This window comes from Chrysemys picta, chromosome 12 (assembly GCF_011386835.1).
Source record: "Chrysemys picta bellii isolate R12L10 chromosome 12, ASM1138683v2, whole genome shotgun sequence".
NCBI lineage: Eukaryota > Metazoa > Chordata > Testudines > Emydidae > Chrysemys > Chrysemys picta.
The window spans coordinates 42,726,115-42,733,290 of record NC_088802.1 but is presented as its reverse complement, the minus strand read 5'-3'; the positions used below and the strand labels follow the sequence as shown (position 1 = coordinate 42,733,290).

Sequence of the window (7,176 nt, the reverse complement as noted above, 5' to 3'; positions counted from 1 at the left end):
GTGGAGTCAGGTGGGGGTTCCCATTGGCTTTAATGAGAGCAGGATTAAGCCCTGGGTAATGAGAAGTATCAGTATGGCTAGCAAGTTAGGCCAAGGTTACCATACCAGGGCTGGTGGGTATTGGCAGGAAGCTTTTGCCATCTCACAAAGCCATTCTATAACATTTGTCCTTTGATGGTGTTTTTCACTCAAGGATCCCCAAGCACTTTTCTTGGGATTCTCTCTGAGACCTTTCCACTCGGCTTATTCAGAACACTTCATCCAGTTCTCTGGGATCCAAAAAAACTCAATTCGATTCCAGCTGGTCACCCAGGTTACTTTATTAGGCATGTAACAGCTCTTTGTCCACACTGGCTAGGCACAGACACAGGGGGTTGAGGTACAGGGTGATACCACAATTCCAATTCATGTCACGCACCACACAGTTAATATACATCTTTCCTAAGCTACTAACATCTCTGCTTCTTGCATGCAAAGACCAATCACTTTGCAGATTGCATAAGGACCAATCGCTTTTGTTTGATAAACCTTATAGACTGTACAGAGGTACGTCAGGATTATTCTTCCCTTGTTACAGGTTGGGTAGCTGCGGCACAGAGAAATTAATGGACCTGCACTAAGGACACACAGCAAGTCAGTGGCAGAAAAGGACTATAAAGGAGGAATTGTCCATATGCTATTAGCCTTGTGTCTAATATGAATACAGATGTTTCTGCTCTAATACATCTCAGCCTCCATGTCCCACCTTCTTGCTAGGAGGGAAGTTTATACTGACCTATGGAGATAGACAGACACTGGTGGCAGTCTGCAGCCTGCACCTGGCAGGTGAGCGCCGAATGCCTGCACCATTACAGTGCCATTGGCCTGAACTGCCAACGGCCATTCAGATGGTTAATTTTGTCAATACTGTTAGAATGAAATCTGCCAGGTCTCCTGCAAACCTCCCTGGCTGGGGCTCATCACTTGAAAAACAGGCAGTCAGTGAACACCTCTCTCTCCTAGACAGCTCTGCCAATCCACCTCACTCCTGACCAGCCTCACCCCCCTATTATCCCACTCCTAGGTCCCCCACATCTCTCCCTAGGGAGTTCACTCCTGTGCTGACCTGCACCCTCTACCACTCCAGTCCAGGATCCCTACGCTAGTCTGCCAATGCACTTCAGTCCTGACTTGTCCCACCCCTGCGATAACCACACCACTCTGCTCATGTACCTTGGTCCTGCCCTGACCGCTCTCAACAATGTGTGTGCGCACCCGTCCTGAGCTGCATCAGTTCCTCATTATTCCACCCCTGGGTCTCTCTCAAGCATCAGCTGATGCTGTGTCATATTGGGTGTTGGTTCAGTGATGTGTCCAGAATGGAGTGGGCTACAGCCCACACTGGTGGTTGGGAGGAGAAAACTTGGTGTTTTAATCCACAGGGTGTCACAAGCCCTTGGTGTCTGGGTTGTTTCTACTCAGAACATCAGCACCCTCTTCAGATACTATGGTGATTGGAGAGGGGCCTGTAAACCCCCAGATGGCTTACATCTCTTCTTTAAAAGCGGAGCTTAGAATACCGAGCTATCCCTTTAAGAAAAGATTGTTGTGTTAATGGAACTATGTGATTATCACATTCATCCCCATCATCCACCCTTGATTAACTGAAGCAGTGTAGGTATAAACTGTCAGTTCACAAATTGAGCTTTTAAGGCTCAGGAGTGTATGAGCAGAGCTCTCTGAGTTTAAAAGGAAATGATTTTGTGTGTGCGTGTCCTTGCCTTGGGCAGGTATTGGCTGAATACAAATATCAATCTCCTGCTGTTTTCAGTTTTTCCTCTTATTTTGATTATAAATTCACCAGCAGCAGTAAGTGGTTTATAACATGGTCTGGTGTTTATGGGCTGGTATAAGTGGTCGGAGGTTTTATCTTCCTCCTCTCCCCCATTAAATTAATCTGTAGGGGTTGTGAAAGTGAAATGAATTATATTGAAGAAATAGAATGGATTAAAGAAATGCTGTATGTGCCTTTAAGTAGAAATAAGGTATGTTGAGATATAGTTGTCAGGAAGAGAAACATTAAGATATAGAACAATAGGTCCACTTAGGCTAATGGTCGGACATTAGCTGGAGATCCGTAAGAGTTAGTGAGGAAATAAGAAGAACAGGAGTACTTGTGGCACCTTAGAGACTAACAAATTTATTAGAGCATAAGCTTTCGTGGACTACAGCCCACTTCTTCGGATGCATTCCACGAAAGCTTATGCTCTAATAAATTTGTTAGTCTCTAAGGTGCCACAAGTACTCCTGTTCTTCTTTTTGCGGATACAGACTAACACGGCTGCTACTCTGAAACCTGAGGAAATAAGATGTGTGTTTTTGCCTCAGGTAAATTTATCAGGCTTGCCCTCTTTTGTTCCTTTGTTAAGTTTGCGCCCTTTTATCTCTATAAAAAGGACAGTTTGAGTCTTGCATGGGGCTCACATTATTATCTGTATATGTTGGCATAGCGCTGTGCTAATAAACAGAGTGGTCTTGACAAATTGTGAGTCCTGATTCTAACTTTGACAGGGTGATGTGGGGAAGAACTGGGCTGCAGAAGCAAAACCAAGGAATCTAGAACTAAACTAGCTGGTTCTCAAAGATTCCTCCTTTCCAAAAGGGGTGTGGAATCGCTCTACTCACTCTTTCTTGTCAACTGTCTGTAATGGGCCGTTCTCTTACCACTTCAAAGTTATTTTTCCTCCCTTGGTATCCTGCTGTTAATTGATTTAGCTCCATTAGACTGACCTCACACTTGGTAAAGCAACCCCCATCCTTTGTACTGTAAAGCATCCCCATGTATTTATACCTGCTCCTGTATTTTTCACTTCATTCACCTGATGAAGTGGGTTCTAGCCCACGAAAGCTTATGCCCAAATAAATTTGTTAGTCTCTAAGGTGCCACAAGGACTCCTCGTTGTTTTGGCTGATACAGACTAGCACAGCTACCCCTCTGAAACCTTTGCTCTGTGTGTGTATAAATGTGTTCTAGCAGACACTGGAGTTCTGATGTGCCAGAATCTTTTGTGATAGTGGTGTGTCTATTTCCCCCTCCTCCCTCCCTCCCCCCCCCACAAACAAAAACAAACAGTAATTTAGCCCCAAATATCTGATTTAGACGTACTGGGAAAGTGACGCTTTGGGTGAACAGGGCTATTCCAAGGTTTCCTGACTAGGATTAGGGCACCTGTTGTGCTAGGTGCTGTACAAACATGGGGAAAGACAGATTTTGCCCTGAGGAACTTCCAATCTAAGAAAACAGTCCTTAGAGCAGAAACGGGGGAATCTGCAAAGTCCAAACATCTCAAAGGTGCTAGGTTTAGGAATCTGTCCTGCATACAGAACATCTGAATGCTCATCCTGAAATATCACTTCTGTCTAATCTAATCTTTAATGTGACTCTTAGGAGTTAGCGCCTGGGGGTGGGGCGGTGGTGCAGCTGCCTAATTACTAATCAGCTTTTTCTGTGTCAAGTAAGGAGCCTGCACCTGAGAAGTCATGGGCCTTGGGAGGGCAGGTGCTGGGTGCAGCATTCTAGCTGGTGGTTAAGTCTGGGAGGAGGTGTTGAGAAGGGGGGGGAGAATAGAACTCCTTCCTTTCCTTACTCCAGTCTTGCAGGAATTAATCTCTTCAAGGAAATATTGTAGCAAATGAGTTGGGTTTGCTCACCTCCCTGAATGCTATCAAGCTTCTAATCTCAGCTTGCCATCCTTCAGTGCCTTCTCCATAGCTTGGTATGAGGGCCAGGTGCTGAGGGGGGCTTCAGGAGACAGAGGACAGCAGTGGACTGGAAAATTCTTTGGCTTTAGGTTCAGCTAGCACTGCTAGACTTATGTAGTGCAAAAACCTACCTTGTGGCTTGTTCACACAGGGGCACTTAGAAGAAAATGAATTAACTAAAGGTTGAGCCTCTGCGTTAGCTACAATGAACTAAAGCCACTCTCATTCTAAGTGACAGTGTCCACACAGGGGTTTAGATGCATTAACTTAACCCCTGTAGTTAATTCATTTAAACTTTCCAGAGTGGCCCCACATGCCAAGCCCTTAGTTTGGTACATATTAATGCCAAATATGAAAAGGAGTGAGTTCCTCTGTAAAGAGAGAGAAAAACTGGGCAGTAGGCTTGGGCCTCTGGTAGTTCTGATATGTCTGCCCTTAATTAGTCTCAGAGTAGCAGCCGTGTTAGTCTGTATCCGCAAAAAGAAGAACAGGAGGACTTGTGGCACCTTAGAGACTAACAAATTTATTAGAGCATAAGCTTTCGTGGACTACAGCCCACTTCTTCGGATGCATATAGAATGGAACATATATTGAGGAGATATATATACACACATACAGAGAGCATAAACAGGTGGGAGTTGTCTTACCACCTCTGAGAGGCCAATTAATTAAGAGAAAAAAAAAAACTTTTGAAGTGATAATCAAGCTAGCCTAGTACAGACAGACAGTTAGATAACAAGTGTGAGAATACTAACAAGGGGAGACAGATTCAATGTCTGTAATGGCTCAGCCATTCCCAGTCCTTATTCAAACCGGAGTTGATTGTGTCTAGTTTGCATATCAATTCTAGCTCAGCAGTTTCTCGTTGGAGTCTGTTTTTGAAGTTTTTCTGTTGTAATATAGCCACCCGCAGGTCTGTCACTGAATGACCAGACAGGTTAAAGTGTTCTCCCACTGGTTTTTGAGTATTTTGATTCCTGATGTCAGATTTGTGTCCATTAATTCTTTTGCGTAGAGACTGTCCGGTTTGGCCAATGGTTAATTAGTCTGCTGTCCTTTTCATACCCTCCCATTCCACCTCCTGATGAGGGCTGGGCAGATACTCTGATGTGCCCATAGTACATGAGAACAGCTGAGAGGTTCCTGAGCAAACTGTGATCCTAGTTCTTCTTGTCCATTCTCCATGCAAGGAAATGACCTAGTTATAACTTCAGCTTCTCCATTGCTGAGGCAGGCAAAATAAACTTGGGTGCTCGGAGGTTTGTCTTCTAGCACTGCAGTGCTGGCTTAAATCAATTCCTCCCTTCCAATCAGGTTCTGTCAGCACGTGGGCAGGGCAGTGTTTCTGAATACCAGACCAGCAAATCCTGCAAACCATGACTCCTGATTTCCTCAGTGCATTCAGAAGCAGAGAACTGTGCAGCCACCAGGTAATGGAAAGCCAGAGAGACGCTAGTTCCATACCACATCTACCCCACCTGATGTAAAACCTGCATTCTCATCTATGTGTGCATCTCTTACTAATGCTTTTCTTCCTGTGTTACAGGGTGGGCAAGACTCTTTCTATAAAATGGAAGGTGAACCTCTGCTTCTTCCCTGGACAAAATTAAACTGCCAATAAATTCAGACTTGCGCTATATACTGAGGAAAATAAGTGTCTTAGTGGCTGGACTTTTAGGAGTTCATAGCATCCTCATGGGGTACATATGAAGTGCATTTATGATTAAAAGGCAGATGAAGCTTGGAGAGTGAAATTATCTCCTTCCACTAAGTAGGGATCTCTTATTGATAGGGTCTGGAGTGGGGGAGGGGTATGGGCTGGTCCATAGTGGAGGTTCTAGTGCACTGATCAACTCTCATGAGGCTAATGATACTAAGGCAGAGAGCATTTTTGGTGGGAAATATTGCAGTGGCCAATAGCATATTTTCTAGCCTTCTCGTCTGTTCTTTAGGCGTGGTTATTGTCACAAACACATTATGTAGACTTTAAAAAAAAAAAATTGCTGCACAATCCTCTCTCTACCCCAGAATCTCATCGTGTAATGCTTCAGCATTACCAAATACACCAGGCTTGTTCAAGCCTGTGCCAGGGACTGAATTTTAAGGTTTTTAAAAAAAAACCCTCTCACCTTTCAAAAATTGAAGCATTCTATTATGACTTGGTATCTACCTGTCATTGCATAGGACTCAGGCTGTTTATATGGCAGCTGGGCCATTGTTTTCCTGCACACATCTCTGCTCCCAGAAGGTAGCAAGCGTGGCCTCCTCTGCAGTGAAGAGTCAGATGCTGGTGGTGGAAGAATCAGGGCCGATGTGGGGGGGGAAGCTGGTACAAATTACCAGGGCCCGGCTTCCCCGCCCTCTCATTGGCCCTGTTTAGCCAGCCCGCCCTTGCTGGGGGACCCAAAAATTTTTTTTCACCGGGGCCCGAACCCGCTCTCGGCGGCCCTGGCATGAGGCAGGCGCACAGGAGGAGCAGAATGTCAGAGCTCCTCTTCAGAGCTCGCCAGCTCAGTGCATCCGGCATGTTAACTGTCAGCGCCATGGGTTCTATGGTTCAGTGGAAGCTGCTTTGTGTCTCCCCCATCCTCCAAAATGACATGCGGAGTGACCGTGTCAGTCAGTACAGGTGACTGGTATGCTTCAACAGAGCCCCTTACCCCCAGCATCCCTCTGGAGCCGGAACAGTGCAGGGGAGATGCCCCCCACCCTGGGAGTATAAGGACTCCACTGGTGCCTTCCCTTCCCTCACCAGGTGGCCTGGGGGAAAACTATAGAGAGGAGCCAGCCACTGCTTCCAGCTGGTAGGCCAGGAGCTGCCAAAGCCAGCTCTGGGAGGTTCCAGCCAGACCTGCAGGATGTTCTGGGGCCTGTGCTGATGGGCTGTTTGCTCCAACTCTTCCCCTCCATTTCCCACAGTCTCTTCACCTCAGCTTCACTCCACACATCCCCTTCCCCTTCCCTGTGTAACCGATCCCCCTCCTAAGTAAACCCACCCCAAAAGGAAAAAATATCACGACACCAACATCTGTGTCTGTCTGGTATAGGGAGACCAGGCTTCCTCCTGCTCCCTGGGCGGGCTGTACCCATCTGTTGGAGACAAGGTGGGTGAGGTCAGATAGGGTTACCATATCTAACAAATAAAAAAAGAAGACCCTCCACGGGCCCTGGCCCCGCCCATTTCCCCACCCCCCAGCCTCACCCCAAATCCGCCCCAGCCCCGCCCTAACTCCGCCCCTCCTCCCTCCCACTCCCAGCCACGCGGAAAGGGTTGCCCGAGCGCTACCGGCTTCACGGTTTGCCGGGCAGCCCCCAACCCTGTGCCCCCGGCCGGCGCTTCCCCTCCCAGGCTCCGGCGGCGCAGGGTCCGGAGGTATGGGGGCTGCCCAAAGCCCGTAGTGCTCAGCTCTTAAACAGAGCCGAAGAGTCAGGGAG

The 7,176-nt window shown here is 47.0% G+C and overlaps 1 long non-coding RNA gene across 1 annotated transcript; it reads left to right on the top strand.

Moving 5' to 3' along the window:
* Positions 1–3,541: 3,541 nt before the first annotated feature.
* LOC135974495 (uncharacterized) lies at positions 3,542–5,628 on the top strand. The gene is made up of 3 exons (XR_010591757.1): positions 3,542–3,755; positions 5,056–5,171; positions 5,288–5,628. It is a non-coding gene; the product is annotated as an uncharacterized LOC135974495 (long non-coding RNA).
* The last annotated feature ends 1,548 nt before the right edge of the window (positions 5,629–7,176 follow it).